This window comes from Canis aureus, chromosome 25, assembly GCF_053574225.1.
Source record: "Canis aureus isolate CA01 chromosome 25, VMU_Caureus_v.1.0, whole genome shotgun sequence".
Classification (NCBI taxonomy): domain Eukaryota; kingdom Metazoa; phylum Chordata; class Mammalia; order Carnivora; family Canidae; genus Canis; species Canis aureus.
Genome location: NC_135635.1, coordinates 12,305,981 through 12,328,061, shown reverse-complemented (window position 1 = coordinate 12,328,061; position 22,081 = coordinate 12,305,981). Strand labels below are relative to the sequence as shown.

The window sequence follows — 22,081 nt, the reverse complement described above, 5'->3', positions numbered from 1 at the left end:
TGGCAGAATTTATTTCATTACAGTACTAATTATTCATGCCAGTTCAGAGAATCCTGATTATAAGAAATACTTATTTTTAGTAAGTACACAACTCAATTTTGTGCCCAACATTTTTTTTAAATGTCCCTTATTGTTCTCTCCCTATCTAAATTTTTTAAGCTTCATTGAAATATGCCAACTAGCATACAACATTGTATGAGTCAAAGGCATAAAATATGATAATTTGATGCAGGTATATATTGTCAAGTGATTGTCACAAAAAGGTTAATTAACACATTCACTAACTCACATAATTACCATTTTCTGTGGTAAGAACACTAAAATCTACTCTTTTTGCAACTTTTAAGTATACAATATGGTAACTATAGTCATCATGCTACACGTTAGACCTAGACTTTATTCATCTTATGACTGGAAGTTTGTACACTTTGACCAACCTCTCCCCATTTTCCCCACCCTAGAGCTCCTGGAAACCACCATTCCACTCTATTTCTATGTTTGGCTTTTAAAATTCCACATGTGAGATCATACAGCATGTCTTTCTCTAGCTGGCTTATTTCATTTGGAATAATGCCCTCAAGATCTATCCATGTTGTCACAAATAGCAGGATTTTCCTTCATTTTATGGCTGAAAAAAATATTCCATTTTATACATATACCACATTTTCTTTATCCATCATCCATCTATGGATACTTAACATTGTTTCCATGTCTTGGCTATTGTGAACAATATTGCAATGAGCATAAGGGTAGAAAATATCTCTTCAAGATAGTGATTTTATATTCTTTGCATAAAATAATTGACCCTTGAACAATGTGAGGATTAGAGGCCCAAGCACTGCACATTCAAAATTCTGCATCTGATTTTGATTTCTCAAAACTCAACTAATAGCTTCCTGCTGACCAGAAGCCTTACCAATATGTAAATAGTCAATTAACACATTTTGTATGTTATATGTATTATATATAGTATTCTTAGAATAAAGTAAACTGGAAAAAGGAAAATGGTTAAGAAAATCATAAGAAAGAGAAAATACATTTATAGTACTATACTGTATTTATCAGAAAACAATCTGCATGTAAGTGAATATGTGCAAATCAAACCCATGTTGTTCAAGGTTCAGCTATATACCCAAAGTGGGATTACTGGATTGTGCAGCAGTTCCCTGTTTAATTTGGGGTGGAATCTCTGTACTCTTTTCCATTTTTCCCAGCAATAATACACAGGGTTCCCTTTTCTCCACATCCTCATCAATACTTATCTCCTGTCTTTTTGATGGTAGCCATTCTAACAGGTATGAGGTGATATCCCATTGTGGTTTTGATTTGCATATTCCCAATGATTAGTGATGTTGAGTACCTTTCCATGTACTTGTTGGGCATCTATATGTCTTTTCTGAAAAAAAAAAATGCTTATTCAAGTTCTTTGCCTATTTTTAACTGAAGTATTTGTTTTGTAATTGTAGTCCATTTTTCCCCGTAGGTCACATTTCAGTATCACAAAACCCCACACCCCTAACCATAGCTAATTGGACCAGAAGGTACACATCTAACCCAAGGGCATCCAAACTTGAAGCCAGTCATTTCCTAAGAAGTCATCTTAGGAACATAAGCATTGTCTAAACAAGAATGGTGATCAAGTGGATCAATCAAATTTGCTAAAAATTTGAACTGGAACTTTGGGGAGATCATTAGTTACTTGCTGATATATGTAGACATGCAGAGAGAAAGAGAAAGTCTTTATAATGGTGAAGAACTAGAGTTGGGGTCTATGCATTCTCAGAATAGGAAAATCTTGTGACTATCTGGTTCTTGTTTCCATAATGCTTTTTATATGCTTTTTATAGTGATGACTGGTAACAAAATTTCTTTAGTTCAACATAAACACTAGCTATATGATTTTCTTATAGCCCTTTTCTTCATATGTATGTTGATAATCACCATTATTATACTAACCTAGGAAAGTTTCCATTTACTGCAACCAGAAGAATCCACCTAAAACAATGTCCTTCTAAACCTCTTTCTATGCATATGTATGATTTTTAATAAAATTATATCATATAATACAAACTGTTTATGTCCTGATTGTTTGATTTGATATATTTTAAATATCTGTCTATAACAATAAATGTGTATATGTAGCATTTCAGTGTTTAGAGTATCTATTACATGGATTAACCATAATTTATTTAACAGTTGCCCTTTTCCCCCCTTTTTCTCATTATTTGCTGCTGGTATAATAAATAACGATTCAATAAACACACTTGTTCATATATCTACGTATATTAATTTGATTATTTCCATTGGATAAATAACCAGGAGTAAGCTTGTTAAAGAATGATGTCACTTATAAGACTTTTGAATTATATTCTTAAAATATCCTCCAGAAAGTTATTAACAATTGCTTTCTCAACAATGCATGAAAGTGTACAGTTGTATCAAAAATAAATAATTATTTGCTTATGATCTCACTAACTATGAGGAAAATCTCCAGTTGCAGTGACTACATATGCCAAGTGAGGCTTATTACTGCAGGAGCAATTTGGAGGTAAATGGGTCTATTGAACATGAACATGCTAAGTGGGTGGTCAAATTTTCAATAATTGGATGGATGAAAACTTGCTATAGACACTGCTTTCTACATACTTTTTAGCAAAAATAGTATACAACTCCAGAGGGGTAATCAGACTTTCTTATGTCGGTTTTGCTTTCATATATAGTTTGGAAGTTCTAACAAATGTTTACTCTCCTTCCAAAATATATTTCTAAGTAATGGAAGATAAAATAAGGCATTGTTAATAGAGGGATATTTTAATTGCGTGAGTATATATATGTGATATACATATATATATATACATATCAGATATACCTGTATATACATATACATGCACACAGAGAGAGAAAGAAAGAGAAATAAATATTTGTATATATAGTATATGTGTTTGAAATAAAGAGTGTATATTTGGTAGCTCTAAGAGGCAGGGTGAAATTCTGGCAAGTATACTGAATTAATCATCGAAATACTAGACTCAGCTCTCTACAAACTTTGTGAACTTGAGCAAATTACTTGACCTTTAAAGGGTCAATAAAATAAAAGAACCAAGCAATAGGATATAGTCCTAAGAAATGAATCAGGCATATTGAAAGGAGATTAGAGCTGTGAATTTCTTGAAAGGACTTAAAAAGTTCTAGTGATTTAATTTGCGATCTGTGAAACTTATGACTTAAGTTGTCTTCTAGGTGACCTGACAAAAGCTGTCTCTGATGGCTGACAATCAGCAAGAAGACCGAGGTTCAGTTCTGTGGTTCCATCATGGCATTGGCATTACCCGGGCATTGCTGAGAAATGATGACTTCTCAGTGAGAATCCTGTCAAGAAGGCTGAGTGAATCTTCAAGACTACCGTTTGAATTTAGTCCTGAAAATGTTAAAAAGCATGTAAATAGAAGATCCATTCATCTTCTTCCTAAATGAGGAGTCATACACTGGGAATTAATTTTTTATGCTGGAAGACAAAAAGGTTGACACCATATTTATGATGGCTGGACTTTCTTTGGCAGAAACTGCAGAAAAAAATTAAGTAGGAAGTTGAGCAGTCAACAAGCTCATGAAATTCACTAGAGATCAAAACAGTCCCTTTTGGCACTTTAAAGGCTTTCCTCTTATTTTCTGAGGTTATTTAACCTTGCTGCCAGTCTCAACTGTGCATAAATATTTTTGTGGCTTTGAAAACGCCATCTTAATGGCATATAGATGCTATACAGTGAGCAATATGAAGTGTATAAATATTCATATCAGTCAAGATGCTGTCACATCTTGGACAGGATGGAATCTCCCAAATTAAAATATAAAAAGGATAATTCCATTTCCCCTCCCCTTTTGTCTTTGACTCCATGGCTAAATGAATAGTGAGGGTAAAGAAGTGGACCCTGAAATTCATACCAAGTTTCAGGTGTAAGAAATTAAAACTAAGGACCAGTTCAACCCAGACAGTTTAATTTACTTCTCTTAAGATCTTTAATACCAAACTTATCAGTTCTCTCTGTTAGGCATTAACTTGTTAAATGAGTCTTAATTATACATAAGCAGATGGAGATTTGAATTAAAATTACCTTACACTCGAGTGGCTTTAGTTCATTATAACATATCTTCCTCTTAATCATTTAGGCAGTCTCATCATCTTTCATATAGAAAGTTATTAAAATATTCCAATTTCCATATTTCTTCAGATACAGCCACCATTAAATGGCAAGTAACGCACATTAGTAGGTGACTTATACCATCCGAGAATTAGTGAATTATTCATGTCAGGAACAGTTTTTGTGCTTTTCTGTCATCTGTAGCATTTTCTTTTAAATACTTTATATTTACCTGATACGTGGAACCTCACCTCATTTAATTTTAAGTACCAATTTTAATTCCATTCCATTTTCAAAGAGATGATGAAAAAGGACACCATCAGCTTTATTTCATACTTTAGTTCATCAGCGTCCAGAAAATGGGGGTACAGGAGCCAGTCCCTTGAAAACTTCAAGATTAAGTACTTCCTCACATCAGCCTTCAAAAAGATATCCCATTCTGCTTTGTTGTCTTCTTCAAGAGAGCTTCCACCTACTCTCTCTCTCTCTCTCTCTCTCTCTCACACACACACACACACATGCATTCCAACACAATGTACCCATGAAGAAAACACAATGCTTAAAGCTAGCTCCCATGTTGCTAAATATTAAGAGACCTAACTCAGTAGTAATTTCACTCCTGGAAATTAATATTTCTAGATTTAACAACCAAGCCTAAGATTTATTTTATTTAGCGTTGCTAAAAATATTGAGAATAGACTCCACTCAGGTATTGTCCAAAGGTCAATGACACCAGTGTACAATAAGGATAACTTAGGCCAAAGAGCAGGATTTTGGTATTCCTGAAAGTGAGAAATTTACAGTTATTCCCTTAGGAACCCTTTTGAGAAAACTTCAAAGCCAGACACTGCCATGCCTTTCTTCAGAAGCAGAATTCCCCTTAGGCTGTTATTTTACCCAAGTAGTCAATCAGTATCCAATAATGTTCTGTTCCAGAGGCGTCACTGGATTTACAGGCAGCAGTGACAGTGGCAGCAGAATCAAACCAGACAGCTGACAAGAGTGGGAGATCCTGAGTCTTGGCTGAGTCATCAAGACAAAAGTTCAGTCAGCCTTGTCAAGCATTGTCATATTTTATTTATAAAATGAAGCAGAATATCATCCTTTATGTTTGACAAAACTCAATATTCAGCACAACTTCTTCTGCACCTCTTAGACTGTGTGAGTGAAGACAAATGAGGAGCCTCAAACCCACATGTAATTTGAAGAGTAAACTGGCCCTGAGTTGCACAGTGAGTTGTAGTAGCTTCCAATAGGATCTCAGTAACGCTGTACAGAAGAACAGCGATTCTGAGAAAGCACTTCTCCTAATGAAATGAAACCTTTCTCTGACCAGCGGGCAAGAGTTATGCTCACTTTTAATTGCAGCATATTAGCAGTTTGACGTCACAGCGGGTTAATTCATGTTTCTACACGAATGTTAAGGAAAAAACATACTCACATTTACACCTTGTAAGCAAATATTAAGCAGGTAAGATGTATTAGAGGCAGTCATCCCATTCTGCTTTGTTGTCTTCTTCAAGAGAGCTTCCACTTCACACACACACACACACACACACACACACACACACACACACACACCTTTCTTCAGTCCTCATGGAGATAGAGTTGTTTTCTAAATAGGCTGGGGTTTTTTTTATTGTTGTTCTTTTTGTATTTGCTTGTTTGCCCTACTCTCATACACTACTAATTTCCTTGAAAAACAAATACATAAATGTAATGTGTTCTCAAAGTCAATCTAAATGGATCAATAACTTCTAGAGGCTTTGAAAACTGTCTGGCCGGGACTGCTCCCTGCCAAGGGTGGGGTCACTTCTCCACTGAAAGCCTATATACTGTTTGGGAATCCTCCAGTCAGCTCATACTCTAGACTCCAACTAATTAAGTTTTCTGCTGCTGCCATTGAAAGCTTCAGTCAGGTATAATTAAAACTGAGCCAATGACAGCAGTGGCATTTGTCAGAATCATCCAGTGGTTCAAATACCAGTTCTGACAGAAATGTCAAACTGATAGCACTCCCATCTTCCCAGTGCATGCAAGGGAAAAGCAGGGAGGACTTTTATTATAAATGCTTGGCTGATAACCTTTTTGAATCCCAGAGCACCAAATGCCTCACATGAAATTTCATTAGCCTGGAAGAGAATTTAGTTCATAGATGCTCCCTTCTCATGGAGTAAAGCTCAGTCTAACATGATGGTCTTCACTCCTGTTAGGTCTTTTAGGGAATTCTGAAATATACAAACAACTTAACAACAGACAGTCATGTAAAAAGGAATATTTTGGTCATAGAGGCATCAATCTTCTAAGTGAAAATTTTCTCAGTTGAAGCTATTATCAATCAAATGTGTAGATACATTATTTGATTTGAGCCTTGTCATTTGTTTCAGTGATGAAAGATCATCCAAAACTAGTGAAAGAACCATCCTGAAAGGGGAGAAGCCACAAACCCCCAACACAAACCATGACTGACTGATTTTATGATCTGTTACCTGCCATAGTTCCTGGTAGGACTCAGCGTATGTTTGGTGAGTTAAAGAATGAATATCACACATATTCTGAAGAATACATTTCTACATCACAAAATGAGAGTGGTTGTAAGAAGATAACTTTGTGACTATTTTTTTATAGAGGTGAGAAAGACAAGAGCTGGAAAGAAGTGATTTGTCTTCTTCTCTTTCTATGTGAGTACATGGTATTGAAGATCGGATAAAGTAATAAATATAAAACACTTTCCTCAGTCTTATGGCCAAGAACATAATTGCTACGATAGCAAATATGAAATGGTTAAGTTGAAATGCTTGAGCTATTGCATGTTTAGAAAGATTTAATATTGTACACAGGGAACGTTGTGACTACACATTTTTTCCATCTTGAGATACATTTCTTAGTTATATCCCCAGAAAAGGTGTTGCATTCTATGAAAAAGATTTTTAAGTGACAGCCTTTGTATGTGGACATAAAACTATTAGGGATAGGAAGGAGAGATGGGAGAAAGTTGCAATGGCACAGAGCAACAACCCAGATAAAAAGTCAAATAGATACCAAAATGATTGGCACATGGGAGATATTCAGTAAGTACTTGTTGGCTAATAGAAAAATAAAAACAGAAAAGAGGAATTTGTTTAGAACAGAGCTCAGTAAGCCCTTGAAGAATAGAAGGTGAGATCCTAGGTCATAGATAGAAACAGACAGGTGATAACTAAACCCCTCTCCATAGAATAAAAACAGGAAATGTGGAATGAAGACAGAGAAGCTCTGAAAAAAAAAGGGAGGGAGGGAGGGAATAAGTAGAGCCATTATTCTAGGAAGTGGGAACCTTTGACAAGTGGCCAATGAAAAAATTCTTAGTGATCAAAGGACTGAAGGACTTTTGAGAATAAGGATCTCAACAAGTTTTAAGACGTTTGCTTTTCTATGCCTTCAAATCCTCAGTGAACCATAACCAACATCAGTAAGGTCTATCACACACATTGACTAGGGGAGATTAAAGCAGGGGACCACATCTAGTTTCATAAGCAACAGAAGAAGGAGAACATTCCTGGGGAATTGTGCAATGTGAGTAAGATCAAGAGTTCAATGGAAGCAGAAGCCTAGACCCAGAAATGAGCTTAAGAATGCAAACTTCTGGGAACTTATGAAATATTAGGGCAGGAACTGTATTTTAAAAACATAGGAGGGTATTGAGTCAATTGTGTGTAAACATAGGCAGGGTAATTTCAAATAATACCCGGGTTTTGCACTCAGTAGTTTAATTAATTGACTCATCTCTCAATTCTTATGTATTTTTCATATAATCAGTCATGTAATGGTGCATCACCCAGAATTGTTATAAATCAAGTTTCCCAAAATATTTTGCAAGAAAGAACAATCCTTTAGAATATCAGATATCTTTAAAAATAAAAACAAAAACAAATGGGGGAAGGTGATTTTAATTCCTTTGTTAAACTAGTTTGTGGATGCTAAATTGACCAAAATAGCACATGATTCTTCACAGTAGGGTTGCTATGAAGGTCTTAAGCATGCTTATCTTCATTTTTTAAAAATATTTTATTTATTTAAAATCAGAGAGACAGAAATCAGAGAGAGAGAGAAAGAGAGAACAGCAGGGGGAGGGGCAGAGGGAGAAGCAGACTCTCCACCGAGCAGGGAGCCCAACGCTGGCGATCCCAGGACTGAGGTCATGACCCAAGTGGAAGGCAGATACCCAAAGAGCCAAGCCACCTGTGTGCCCCTTAAGTATGTTCATCTTCAAAAGACCGATTATATTTAGCAGTCTTACCTAAATATATTCAAATTGAACTGTTTCCATAGAACATCTTAAAACATTCCTTGGTACTCTTTGAGAAATACCAGCTAATATTCATTGAATCAATGAATGAAAAAAAATTAACCATTTGGGGCCACAGATGTCTTTAAGAATATCTTGAAAGTTTTAGGCTCTTCCCCCAAAGGCACCCCATTGACACACAAGGAAATATACACAGGAGTTTGAAAAAGGAACAGGGAGTAGGAGATCCTAAAAGTCAAAGGATTTTTGGATATTCAGAGGATATTTATTATAAAAGTAAGCCACAGTTTATTTATCCATTCTACTTTGAAGAACACTTAGATTGTTTCCATCTTTTGTTTATTAAGTATAATGTTGCTGTGAGCATACTTGAGCACATCTTTAGGTGCACAGATATATATATTTCTGCTGTAAAAATGAAGTGTAGAATGACCAGATTATAGAGTGTATGTATATATTCAACTTTAATAGATACTGGCAAATAGGTTTCCAAAGTTGTTCAGTTTGCATTTCCACTTTCAGTGATAAGCATTTCGTACACTCTTCTTGTCAATATCTTTAGCAACACTATATATCACTTGATAATGTTGGTTATTTTTATTCTAGCCATTCCGATAGGTATATAAAAGTATGTTACTATGGATTTAATTTTTATTTTATCATTAAATAATGAACTTGAGCACTATTTATTGTTTATAAGCCAGTTGGATATCCTTTTTAGTGAAGGGCGTGTTCACTAGTTTTGCCTACATTTTCTTGGGTTGTCTATAATCTTATTAATCTGTGGAAGTTTCTTTATATAGTATGATATATACACCTTTTGTTGATCTATGCATCACCAATATCTTGCAGTTATGGCTTCTCTTTTATGCTCTTTAACAGTGTCTTTTAAAAGTGGAAATTTGATCAAACACTCCTCAAGTGTTTAAGCCTTAAACCCCTTCAGTGTCTCCTAATTCACTTTCAAAGATCCTCCCCTGCTTCAGTGTAGGGAATAGGTCAGAAGGACTGCAGTGATTTGGGGGAGCAGATATGGAGTCCATTGGATGATACCAACCTGACAATAACATGGACAAGGCCCAACACTTGAAAATCACCATGGTGTTCAGGGTCCCGGCTGAGGGAAGATTATCTTGAATGGAGAGGAATCAGTTCTTATGTGCAGTGTTCAGGTGAGGCAATGGATAGGCAAAGCCATTTGGAAAGATCTAATCTACCTGCACCATTTCCAATAGGGAAACCAATGTATTGCCCTAGTAAGTTGAAAACCTACCTAGTTTCATAATTTAAAGTCTCATACCTGGGAACAGCCAGCATGAACAGGGTGACTTGGTTAGTCACTTTAATTTCAGGATCAGGTCTATTGTGTTAATCAGAGTATATCTATACCTTGCTCTGTTTTGCATTCATTAGGATGTGCCAGGCAACAACAAAAACATAGTGTCTTTTGATAAATATAAGTTCTGGTTGTATGTAATATAATGTAATAATATAATATAATCAATCCTTTTCTTTGTAATTAGTGTAATTTATCAGTGCTGTTGAAATCAAGTCATATTGTACATTATCTTCCAGAATCTTATTTTTTTATCTTTTATATTTGGATCTGCAGTCTACCTGGTATTATTTGTCTATATAGTGTGAGGTAAGGATCAAGGATTTTTTCCCTTAAGATATCTGAATGATTGATCATTATTTATTGAAATGAATATACTTTTCTTACCCTGAAATGCTGCTTTTTATATGTGGATCAGTTTCTGAACTCTATTCTTTTTAGGGGGGGGGAGGACTCTATTCTTCTCTATTGCCCACTTGTCTCTCCTTGTACCAAGATTACACTATCTTGATAATGTAGCTTTGTACATATTTATATCTAGTAGATATAGTTTTACAACTTGGCTTTCATTCTTCACGATACTCCTTGATTTGCCCATCTGCATTTTCACAAGAAAAGTTACCATCAGCTTGTTATTTTCTGACAAAGGAAAAAAAAATCATGATTTATTGGAATTGCATTGAATCTGTCACTTTGTAATCACTTGACCTCTTTATGATATCTGACTTTCCAATTCATGAACATGATATTTATAGTCCTTTTTCACAAGCTTTAATTGGGTTTATCCTAGGTATTTAATATTTTCAGTGCCTTTGTATATCATTATTTTATTTCATTTTTTTGGATGGCATTTTGCTTATAATGGCAAAACTGATTTATTTTTGTATTTTGTTTTTTTGTCTAGTGATCTTGCTACATTTGTTAATTATAATAATTTAATTGTAGATTCTTTTGGATTTTCTATGTATATAATTTTGACGCTTATAAATAATACCATTTTTTATCTTACTCTTCATCTCTTACACCCTTTATTCATTTCTTATTTTTTGCACCAAATAAAACCTCTAGTACATGCTGAACAGAAATAATTGTGGTCATCCCTTCATTGTTCCCAACCTACAGGGAAAGTTTTTAATATCTCAGTATTAAGTAATGTGCTTGCTACAAATTTTGCTTTTTTAGGGTAATCTTAACCATATAGGAATGTTTGCTTCTATTCCTATTTTACTAAGTTCTTAATTATAAATAGATGTTTAATTTTATCAAATGCTTATACTGCATATATTGAAATAATAACGTTTTTTCTCACTCTATTAACATGTTACATCAAGTGATTTTCAAAAGTTAAAGAAAAATTACATTCTTGAAATAATCTTAACATAGTCTTGAGTATTATCCTCTCTGGACTTGGTTTTATATTTTATGGGGAGGTTTGTATCTATGTGTATTAAAAAGATTCAACTGTAATTGTCTCTTCTTATGACATTAGTTATGGGATTTTGGTATGAAAGTTATGCTACCTCCATAAAATGAGTTGAGAAGTGTTGGCACATTTTTTGTTCTCTGGAATATTTTCGTCTAAAACTGGCATTATTTCTTTCTTAAATGTTTATTAGAATTCAACAGTGAACACAGTGGGACTTAGAGTTCTCACTGTGGTAAGGCTTTTATTTATAGATTCAATTTCTTTAATAAATATAGGATTATTTCTTCAGTATATGTAAACTGTTTTTCTAAGAATTTGTCTACTTCAATTAAATTTTCAAATATATTTGTTTGAAAAGCATCAAAACATCTTACTATCTTTCTTAATGTCTGTCAGATCTATTGCAATATTCCCTTTCATGTTTCTCATTTGATAATTTGGAATTTCTTTCATTTTATTCTTCATCTGTCTTGCCAGGAATTTATCAATTTTATTATTCTTTTTGAGAAACCAAATTTGTCATTCTTGATCGTCTCTATTATACATTGGTTTTTTTTCCCTCATTTTTTTCTTTTTTTTCCCAAAAAGAGTAAATACTTTATTCTTTTCCCACTAATTTGAAATGTTGCCTTTGTCACATAGTAATCTTTGAGATGTTATTTGGGTCATTAGTTCTTAGAGTTTTTGGCTACAGATGCTTTTGCCCTCTCTCTCTCTCTCTCTCTCTCTATATATATATATATGCTACCCCAACCCCCTACCTTTCTCCCCTTCTGCAACCTTTTGTTTCCCAGAGCTAGGAGTCTCTCATAGTTTGTCTTCTTCTCTAATTTTTCCCCACTCAGTTTCCCCCCTTCACTTATGGCCCCTTTCTCTATTTATTATACCCACATATGAGTAAAGCCATATGATTATTCCCTTGTTTTTTCTTTGTGTGTGGCATACAAAAACCCTTTTTCTTATGCTCCCTGATTATGCAAGTCAGGAATTCAGACAGGGCACAGCGAGGATGACTTCTCTGCTGCCCAAAGTCTGGAGTGTCACTGTGAAGACTCTAGACTGAGGCTTAAAAATTTGAAGGAGATGCAGTCACAAGTCTGGAAGTTGATGGATGCTGTCACTTGGGACCTCAACCACAGTTGTTAGTTGTCACACCTACATGTGCCTCTCCTGTGGCTAGTTTGGGCTTCCCTGCAACAAGGCAGTTGGGTTCCAAGAGCAAGTTGGAACTCGTTCTCCTAAGAGAACCAGGTGGAAACTGTGTTGTCTTTTTTAAAAATGACGATTTTTATTAAGATAAAATTCACAGTTTAGGGCACTTGGGTTGATCAGTGGTTGAGGTCTGCCTTTGGCTCTGGTCGTGGTCCCAGGGTCCTGGGATCAAGTCTCACATCAGGCTCCCCTTCAGGGTGCTTGTTTCTCCTGCTGCCTATGTCTCTGCCTCTCTCTCTGTGTCTCTCATGAATAAATAAATAAATATATATTTTTAAAAACTCACAATTTATTTAAGGTACACAATTCAATGGTTTTTAGTGTATACACAGAGTTGTCCAACCATATTAGTTTTAGAATATTTTCATCTCTGCAGGAAAAAAAAATTAGTCCGTAATTTCCCCAAGTCTTCCCATCTCTAGGCAACAAACGAAATTACTTTCTATCTCTATAGATTTGCCTATTTTGGACATTTCAGATAAATCGAATCCTACTATCCTAACTCTGGGAAATGAACTAGGGGTGGTAGAAAGGGAGGTGGGTGGGGGGTGAGGGTAACTGAGTGATGGGCACTGAGGGGGGCACTTGATGGGATGAGCACTGGGTGTTATTCTATATGTTGGCAAATTGAACACCAATAAAAAATAAATTTATGATTTAAAACAAATAATTAAATAAATTGAATCCTACAACATGCAGTTTTGGGGTCTGGTTTCTTTCACTTAATTTTCTTTAAGATTCATCCATATTGTAACATTGAATCTGTTGCTTAATGTCTTTCATTTGCACAATTTTCTGACATTAATCCCTCCAATAATTTTTTTCTCCATTCATTCTTTCTTCCTCACTTTGTCCCTCTACCTCTTCTTTCTATTCCAATTACATATATGTTAGACTTTTTCTTAGCATCTCATATGCCTCTAATGCTCTTTCCTGAACTTTCCAGTCTATTGTCTCCACTTTAGTCAAGATATGTTTTTTCTGACCTATATTTCACTTGAATAATTCTCTCTCCTGCTGACTCCAACCTGCAGTTAAACACACCCATTGACCTCTTAATTGAGGGTATTTATTTGTCAGTTATATATTTTCCATTTGATTCTTGGGGGGTATATTTCTACTCTCTTCTTAGACTCTTCACCTTGTTATGTAATTTCTAGAACTTATATTAATCACATTCATTTTAAGACTATTCCAAAACCTATATTTTTCCGCGGACCTTTTTCAATAGTTTGTGTGGTTTTCTTTCTCTTGGCTTCTCGGCAATTTCTACCTATTTTATCTTGTTTTTAATTCTGGATTATATCTATTTTTTGTGAAAAACTACAAAAGAACTTGAGGTTCTAGGTAATGGCTCCAGGGAACATTTACTTTAGCTTCTTAAAGAAACTTAGTGCCAGTAAGACTACTTTAATATAATTATGGATTAAGCTGATGCAAGGCTGAGTCCTTTACTGCTTATACTCTATGCACTAGGAGTTTAAATAAAGTCCTTCAATTAATTCTATGGATTCTTAAAATCTAAGAGGGTTCTGATTCTAGGCAGCTAAAATGAATGACAAATGCTCACCTAGTATATTATCTAAAATCTATAAAGTATGCATTTTACCAAGTCTTAAGTATATATCTAAATGTATAAAAACTAATCTATTATATTCAGAAATAACTTACCGATGACTGTCTTGATGACCTTACACATTTGTCAAATACATGACTCTAAATTTTATGGTAATTATAGATTTCTTTGTCATTTTTATTTTCCTAACTGTGAACCCCAAGTGCTACAGTGGAAACAGAAAATGCACATTTTTTTTCTGGAATATGAGTAATTAAAGATCATCAATAGGGTCTAGAGCAGAAGATACTAATATTTTGGACTCCTTTTTGAAGCCAGTGAAAGCTATTAACTATGCCTCCAAAAAGAGAAGGATACAACCCACATTTACATTCAACATTACGGGTACCATTTCTAAGAACTTAGAGCCCAACTGAAGTTCATGAGTGAACCCAGTATTAAGAATTCCTACTCCAAAAGGGAAGTGAGGGGAGAGATGGACAAAATAGATGGAGGGTATTAAGAGGTACAAATTTCCAGTTATAAAATAAGTAATTCACAGAGATGAAAATACAGCATAGGGAATATAGTCAAAAATAGTATAATAACATTATATGGTGACCACATTTATCATGGTGAGCACTGAGTAATGTATAGAATTATCTAATCAATATGTTGTGTACCTGAAACTAATAAACATTGTATGTCAATCATACCTCAATAATAAATGAGAAACGAAAAGAAAATTCCTAATCTAGGACAAAGAACATTTATTCTTTATCTTTAAGAATGAACAAAAACATACAACATTGAGTTTCATCAAATGCTTTCTTATTTGACACTTTTCAATCACATGTATCACAGAACCCATTTTCCATATTTGCCTTTTATTTTACCAGAGAATTGACGATTGAGAGTCACTGATCAGAGAGAGGGGAAAAAACTCATTTAACCTTTAGATTTTAAGATGTGATGATATATAATAATAATAAACATTAACTCTGCAAGCATGTGCACTAAAGCAGGAACACACCTTCTGGCAAACGGATTTCAAGGAAGAATAGGTGGGTCAGGGGCAACTATGAGCAGAAAGCTGTGTCTTGCTCATAGAGAGTTCTTCTTCAGTCCACACATGTTTTTATGTGTGGAATTAGTTGTACACTTCAAAATTGGAAAATTTCATGTAAAAGTATTTTTTCTGTCTCCTCTTAAACAGTCAAAAGACACAGACATAGTTGGCCCACACTGATGTAGCAACTAATCAAGAGGGACTGAGTAGCCACTATTTGTTTTCCCAGGTCACTGCAATCCTCAGAAGCACGGGCTTCACTGTTTCATGCATTTCTAGTACATGCCTGGCCCCAGTAGGCACTGGAGCACGTGACCCACGGTGGTCAGCCCTGGAATAAATGAATGGTGACCCAGTGTCACAGAACACTCTCTGCTGGGCAAGCCTGTCTTGCCCATTTCTGTCCTGCCTCTAAAATTACACCTAGCTCTTTGACAGGAGTTTCCAAACTCATCCCATCCTGTCTGAATTCATCTCCACTCAATTTTTTCTAGATAAATTCCAGCTGACCTCCCACCATGCTCTTCCAAGGAACAAAGCTTCCTGAAAGAATGCAGGATGAAGGACTGTGTCTGGACTGCTCACCTCAGGGATGACAACCTCGGTGGTGTTCCCATTTCTCCAAACCACTTATTTTTTTCTTCATTTTATTTTTTGTTTTCTTAATTTTGACCTTCACTAGAAAGGTTAGTACCCTTCATTGGGATACTTAGCGCTGAAAGTTATGTCCAAAGGACTATACTTCTTACTGAAAATGTCTTAGAGATCACCGTTAGTATTTGTAGCGGAGCTGGGTCAAAATTAACATATTACAACAGCTTGTGTCAGCCTGGGTTGCAAACTTTCCACAAGAAAGGGTAGGCCGAAAGGTCACACTCATCAGCTTATACCACAGAGAATTGCAGAATCCTAAAAGATGATTTCTTCCCTTTACACATAAAAGTCACTGACTCCTCTCGCTCCAGCCACCACCCCCCTCCTGCCCATACACAAGACTTCCACACACACCACTTACCCCCCACAGTCCACAGCTAGTTTCTCTTCCCTCTGATTCTGTGAATTCCATTTGCTGGGGTCGGTTTCTAGCTCAATTAAAAACGTGTCACATCATTCTACATTTTGTCTGTTTATATGGAAATGCATATTTAAACCCTTAGCAAAACACTAGCCTGGACTTCAGCGATGACTGATTAATAACAGTTCTCACTTACCATGTCACATGAGATCTGTGCCTGTGGTATGATTTTCAAGCCATAAAACCTCTTTAACACCTCCCTCTATTATGCAAATACCACAGGAAAAGTACTTTCCTATTTCGGCCACTGGATTGCAGGCTGTGGAGGGCCCAGGCTGCCCACACCAGGCCGCAGAGCATGGATGGGATCCTGGAGTGGGCTGGGCCACAGGTGGCCACACAGGTAGAGGTTCAGTGGATCCTGCACTCAACCAGAAGGCTGAGCCTGACTTGGCTGCTCAGTCAGCATGATGTCCAAATGACAGGTTATTTTCTGTTCCTTGCCTGCCAATGTTGGCTTTATTAACGCTAAGGCTGGTAAATGAAAGACGCCCTCACTTTAGCACTAATTCTACTGCACTAATCTTTCCAGGTGAGAGTGCAGAGCCTCTGAGAGCCAAGCTGTGTCCTGGGAGAACAAAAGATGAGGAAAACTTAAAGCCCCGGACCCCAGGCCTGGGCTTTTCCCTTTCTCTGGCTCCAGCATCTGCACCAGACAGCAGGGCAGTGTCTTCAGTTACAAGACAGCTGTCTAAAAGATGCAGCAACTGGAAAACATTTCAATCTTCAGGGACGTCAGAGTTTCATGTCACCAGACTTAGTGTTTGCTTAGCCTACCCACCTGAGTTTGCAAAAGGCTATCTTTTGCAGTGAGGTCCCTTCCTTTCTATACCTCTTGTCCCAAACCACCACCAACTCATATTACAGCCTGAATCTCTAAATCAATCAGTCCATCTCTCTTTCTCTCTCTCTCTCTGTCTCCCTCTCTATCTCCTTCTCTTTCTCCCTCCTTCTTTACAAAGCATGCTGTCTTTCAATTAACATAGTGATGACCTATTGTCACCCGTTACCATGCTAATCCTGAGCTGGTGTGAAATTACTTTATAATAAACACTATGGAGTTCTGACTTCCAATTAATTTTTCACATGCTGCGCTAAATCAGATTAACTCTCCCCCTCTGCCATCACTTTTGACCACAGACGTAATTCTTTCCTTATAATGAAATGGAGGATTAATTTATATGAAGCATATCTGTACACATTTGCAAATAAATGTATAGACTTTATGCCATATTTGCATTGTGCACAGTCTTACGTTAGCGCAGACTCTCTGAGATTCCGTTCTTGTGTTCACTGGGGTGGGCAAAGATCTTTCCAGTTGTTGTCATTCCTCTGTTAAATTCTAACTAAATGCCTCCATGAAGAATAAGCAAAGAAATGCTCACATATGTCACAGTGCTGAGAGAGCGGTGCCTTTTCCAGTAAGTGGTACAATACCGCATTAGGAGAAGCTGAAGGAAAATGTAAACACTCTGAAATGGAAACAATAATCATTAACTACTAAATTGATTGGTACTCTCCCTGGATGTGCACATTCACATTCATCCTGAGTGAATGGAGGGAGGGTAGCTTTTTAAATGACCATTAAATTGAAGGAATTTGATGACAATTTCAAGCAAATGATAGCTCGTGCCTTTTTAAAACTAATATGGCACCTCCACTAAATTATATTTTTGGTGAAATAATTATTTTCATCTTTGAAACTCATTATTAGAATGGAGTAATGGAAGACGAATGTAGGCACACACTAAATGAACAAATTTGTGTTAAAAAAATTAATCACACTACCCAGATGCGGGGCTGTATTTTTTCTTCTGTCAGTCTCCAGCGTATTTCATTCAGCTTCTTTTATTACTACAAAATATTGATAGAAAAATTTCACCAACACATATTTTCTTTTTGACACCAAATGAGAAAAACTGCCAGAAGAACTAAAGGTATGGCCCATATAAAAGATAAATGTGTGCTTATCAAATCCTCTTAAACCAAACCTTTATTAACAGTGGAAGAAATAAAATCTTGTTTAGTTTTGTAATGATGAAAACACTTACTGGTGAGTTATTTTAAGACAGACTAGGCAAATTATGCTTGACAAACACGGGAAATTTATTGATTCATTCAACAGGTGTGTATGTGGTCCCTGCTATGTGATATCCACTACTTTAAGCACCACTGATAAAACAATGAGCAAGATAAATTCCCCTGCCCTCATGGAGATTCCCATCTACGGGGATGTAGATATGAAATTATAAAGAGTCCATCACCATCTTCATGATCATTTATTGAGCTCTTACTATATGCTCGCCACTGTACCAAATGCTTTCCTATTACATATTTCAATTATCATGATTAATACTTTCCCTGTAGGTTATTATTATTATTATTATTATTATTATTATTATTATTATTATCGCACACATAACTAAAGCTTAGAAGTGAAGTGATTTGTCCTAACGCTACAGATATATAGTGGTAGAACTAGAATTCCAAACAGGTTTTAGAATGAAATTTTCCTGTACTATACTGCCTCTGACATTCATTGTCTTAAAAGCATGTACCATATTTGTCCAAATGTTATTTTTTTCTATGGTGGGTAAACATTGGAGTAAAAGGCACAGTTCCCCACCTAAGGAGATTTCCAGTCTACTGGGAAAAAATATGCAGTTATTTATGAAACAAGTATTCTTAAAGTTTCTTTGGGGTAGGTAAGTTTATATGAAGTGTGCATGTTGGTGGGGGAAGGGAGCAGGATTATTTGTTGGCATTTATCTCTATGTAGTAGCATACTCAACTTCTATGACTTTACTCATTATACAATGCATTATTAATTTAACAGATGATTTTATATAAACATCAAAATAATACAACATTAAATGTAGCATTATATGCTATACATGTGTCCTGATTTCAGTTCCATGGAACTGTGAGAGGCTTGATTCTGAGAGTCAAAGATGTATGGTAGTGTAAGAATAATCTGTTCGTTGAGATTTAAAAAAATTTACCAACAGCTTTTTTCACAGTACTAGAACAAACAGTCCTAAAATTTGCATGGAACCACAAAGACTCCAAATAGCCAAAGCAACCTTGAAAAAGAAAAACAATATTGGAAGTATCACAATTTCAGATTTCAAGTTATATTACAAAGGAGTGGTAATTAAAACAGTAATGTCCTGGCATAAAAATAGATACATAGTTCAATGGAATAAAACAGAAAACCCAGAAATAAGCCCACTATTATATGGCTAATTAATCTTCAACAAAGGCAAAATAAATATACAATGGGAAAAATTCTCTTCAACAAATGGTGTTGGGAAAATAGGACTGCCACATGCAAAGAATAAAACTGGACCATTTTCTTTCACCATACACAAAAATAAACTCAAAATGGATTAAAGATCTAAATGTGAGACCTGAAACCATAAAAGTCCTTGAAGAGAACACAGGCAGTAATCTTTCAGACATTGGCCAGAGCAACATTTTTCTAGATATGTCTCTTGAGGCAAGGGAAATAAAAGCAAAAATAAACTATTGGGACTACATCAAAATAAGAACCTTCTACACAGCAAAGGAAACCATCAACAAAACTAAAAGACAATCTACTGTGGGGATCCCTGGGTGGCGCAGCGGTTTGGCGCGGGCCTTTGGCCCAGGGCGCGATCCTGGAGACCCGGGATCGAATCCCACGTCGGGCTCCCGGTGCATGGAGCCTGCTTCTCCCTCTGCCTGTGTCTCTGCCTCTCTCTCTCTCTCTGTGACTATCATAAATAAATAAAAAAAATTTTTTAAAAAAAGACAATCTACTGAATGAGAGAAGATATTTGAAAATGACATATCTGATAAAGGTTTAGTATCCAAAATATATAAAGAACTGATAAAAAAAATAATCCAATTAAAAAATGGGCAGAAACCATGAACAGACATTTCTCCAAAGAAGACATCAAGATGGCCAAAGGTAAATGAAAAGATACTTGAAATCACTTATCATCAGGGAAATGCAAAGCAAAACTACAATGAGATATTACCTCATATGTGTCAGAATGGCTAACATAAAAAAAAAAAAAAAAAAAAAAAAAAAAAAACCAAGAAACATGTGTTGGCCAACACATGGAGAAAATAAAGCCTTTTGCACTGCTGGTGGGAATTCAAACTGTTACAGCCACTGTGGAAAACAGTATGGAGGTTCCTCAGTAATTGCACTACTGGGTATTTACCCAAAAAATACAAAAACACTAATTCAAAGGGATATATTCACCCCTATGCTTATTGCAGCATTATTTACAATAGCCAAACTATGGAAGCAACCCAGGTGTCCATCAACAGACAAATGGATAAAGAGGTGAATACATTATTCACCATAAAAAAGAATGAAATCTTGCCATTTACAACAACATAGATAGAGCTAGAAAGTATAATGGTAAGAGAAATAAGTCAGAGAAAGACAAATACCATATAATTTCACTCATTTGTGAATTTAAGAAAGAAAACAAATGAGCACAGGAAAAAAAAAGAGAGAGAGACAAATCAAGAAACAGATTGTTAACTATAGAGAACAAACAGATGGTTACCAGAGAGGAGATAGGTGATAGGGATGGGGGAAATAGGTGAAGGGATTAAAGTATACACTTATGATTAAAAAAAAAGAAATTAAAAAAAAAGAGAAAAAAAGAGTATAAAAATACAGGATAGGAAGACAAGGCGAAGTAAAATGTGATTTGAAATAGCTCAGTATGTGAGCCAACAGAACAACATGACTGTAAAAAAAAAAAAAAAAAAAAAAAAAAAAAAAAACCCAACTTCACTTTGGAGCTGTATCTATTGACTAGCACATTTTTAAAGAAGATCCTCTGGATCACTCTAGCAATCTCTCTCACGGTATTATTAAATCTTGTCATCTATATTTTCGTAGATATTCCATCCAAATTTTCAAATATGTTACCATAAATACAACAAAAACATATCTTTATAATTTATCTAATCCTGACATCTGCAGTTATTTCTAATTTCTAATGCTTATTTTGTTCTACTTTTGGGTTGTTTTTTTTCTTTTTGCACTTGATTGGTTTCACTAGTATTTTATGTCTCTTATGTGGGTTTTTTTTTGTTGTTGTTATCTTTTTTATGGTTCTTCAAAGAACTGTTTTATCAAACAGACTACTCTTAAATTTGCTTTTTACTGCTCATGTTCTTTATTTATGAATTCATTTCTGCTTTTATGTTCATTAATTATTCTACTTGCTCTACATAGATATATTTTTCTTCTTTTTTATAATTTCTTGAGTTGAATAACAATTCATAATTTTTCCTCATTAAATACTATGAATTTTCCTCCGCGGTTGTATCTCATAATTATTTTCCTAGATATCCTATATTTTAAGAAGTTTTGAATTCCTCCTTTACCTAAGAATTTGTTAGGATAATGTTTTCCAAATGACTCAGGTTTTTCTCTGTTTATACTCCTACTAGTTTTTTTCAGTTTTAATGGAATACAGTCCAGAGTATTGTCTAATATCTGACCAACTAGATACTTGAAATAAAATGTATTTGATGTTTGTATAGTATAAAGTTGAAAGTTGATGAATATAAATTTAAACAAGTTAGCTTGTTTAGTTGAAAGTTGATGAATATAAATTTAAACAAGTTAGCTATCATTCAGATCATCCATACTCTCCTTAATTATTCTGTAAGCATTTTATGTGAAAATAACTAAGCACACTCTGTGAAAGCTTCTAATGCTATCATATTTCTGTTCATTCTTTATCCTATAATTACCTTAGCTTTTGCTTTTAAATGTCAATACTATGTTATTCAGAATGTAAATATTCATGGTAGCTGAATCTTCAACAGTAAAACTGATCCTCTGGTCTCATTTAATAAGCCAATATACTGGGATATTTAATGAGATATAGTTTGTAACAGGAAAAAATCTGAGATAAAGTGAAGGTCCATAAATAAGGGATTGGTTAAATTACATATATATATAT

The 22,081-nt window shown here is 35.2% G+C and overlaps 1 long non-coding RNA gene across 3 annotated transcripts in view; it reads right to left on the bottom strand.

Moving 5' to 3' along the window:
* The window catches only part of LOC144296990 (uncharacterized), a 100,034-nt gene that overhangs the window by 40,433 nt on the left and 37,520 nt on the right, over positions 1 to 22,081 (bottom strand). Inside the window, exon 2 of one of the 3 annotated variants that reach the window (XR_013363978.1) lies at positions 3,165 to 3,418. The exons of 1 other annotated variant lie outside the window; for it this stretch is intronic. This is a non-coding gene — a long non-coding RNA (uncharacterized LOC144296990). Of the gene's footprint in view, positions 1 to 3,164; positions 3,419 to 17,301; positions 17,573 to 22,081 lie in introns of those variants that run through there. One more of the 3 variants, XR_013363977.1, reaches the window with a different exon arrangement.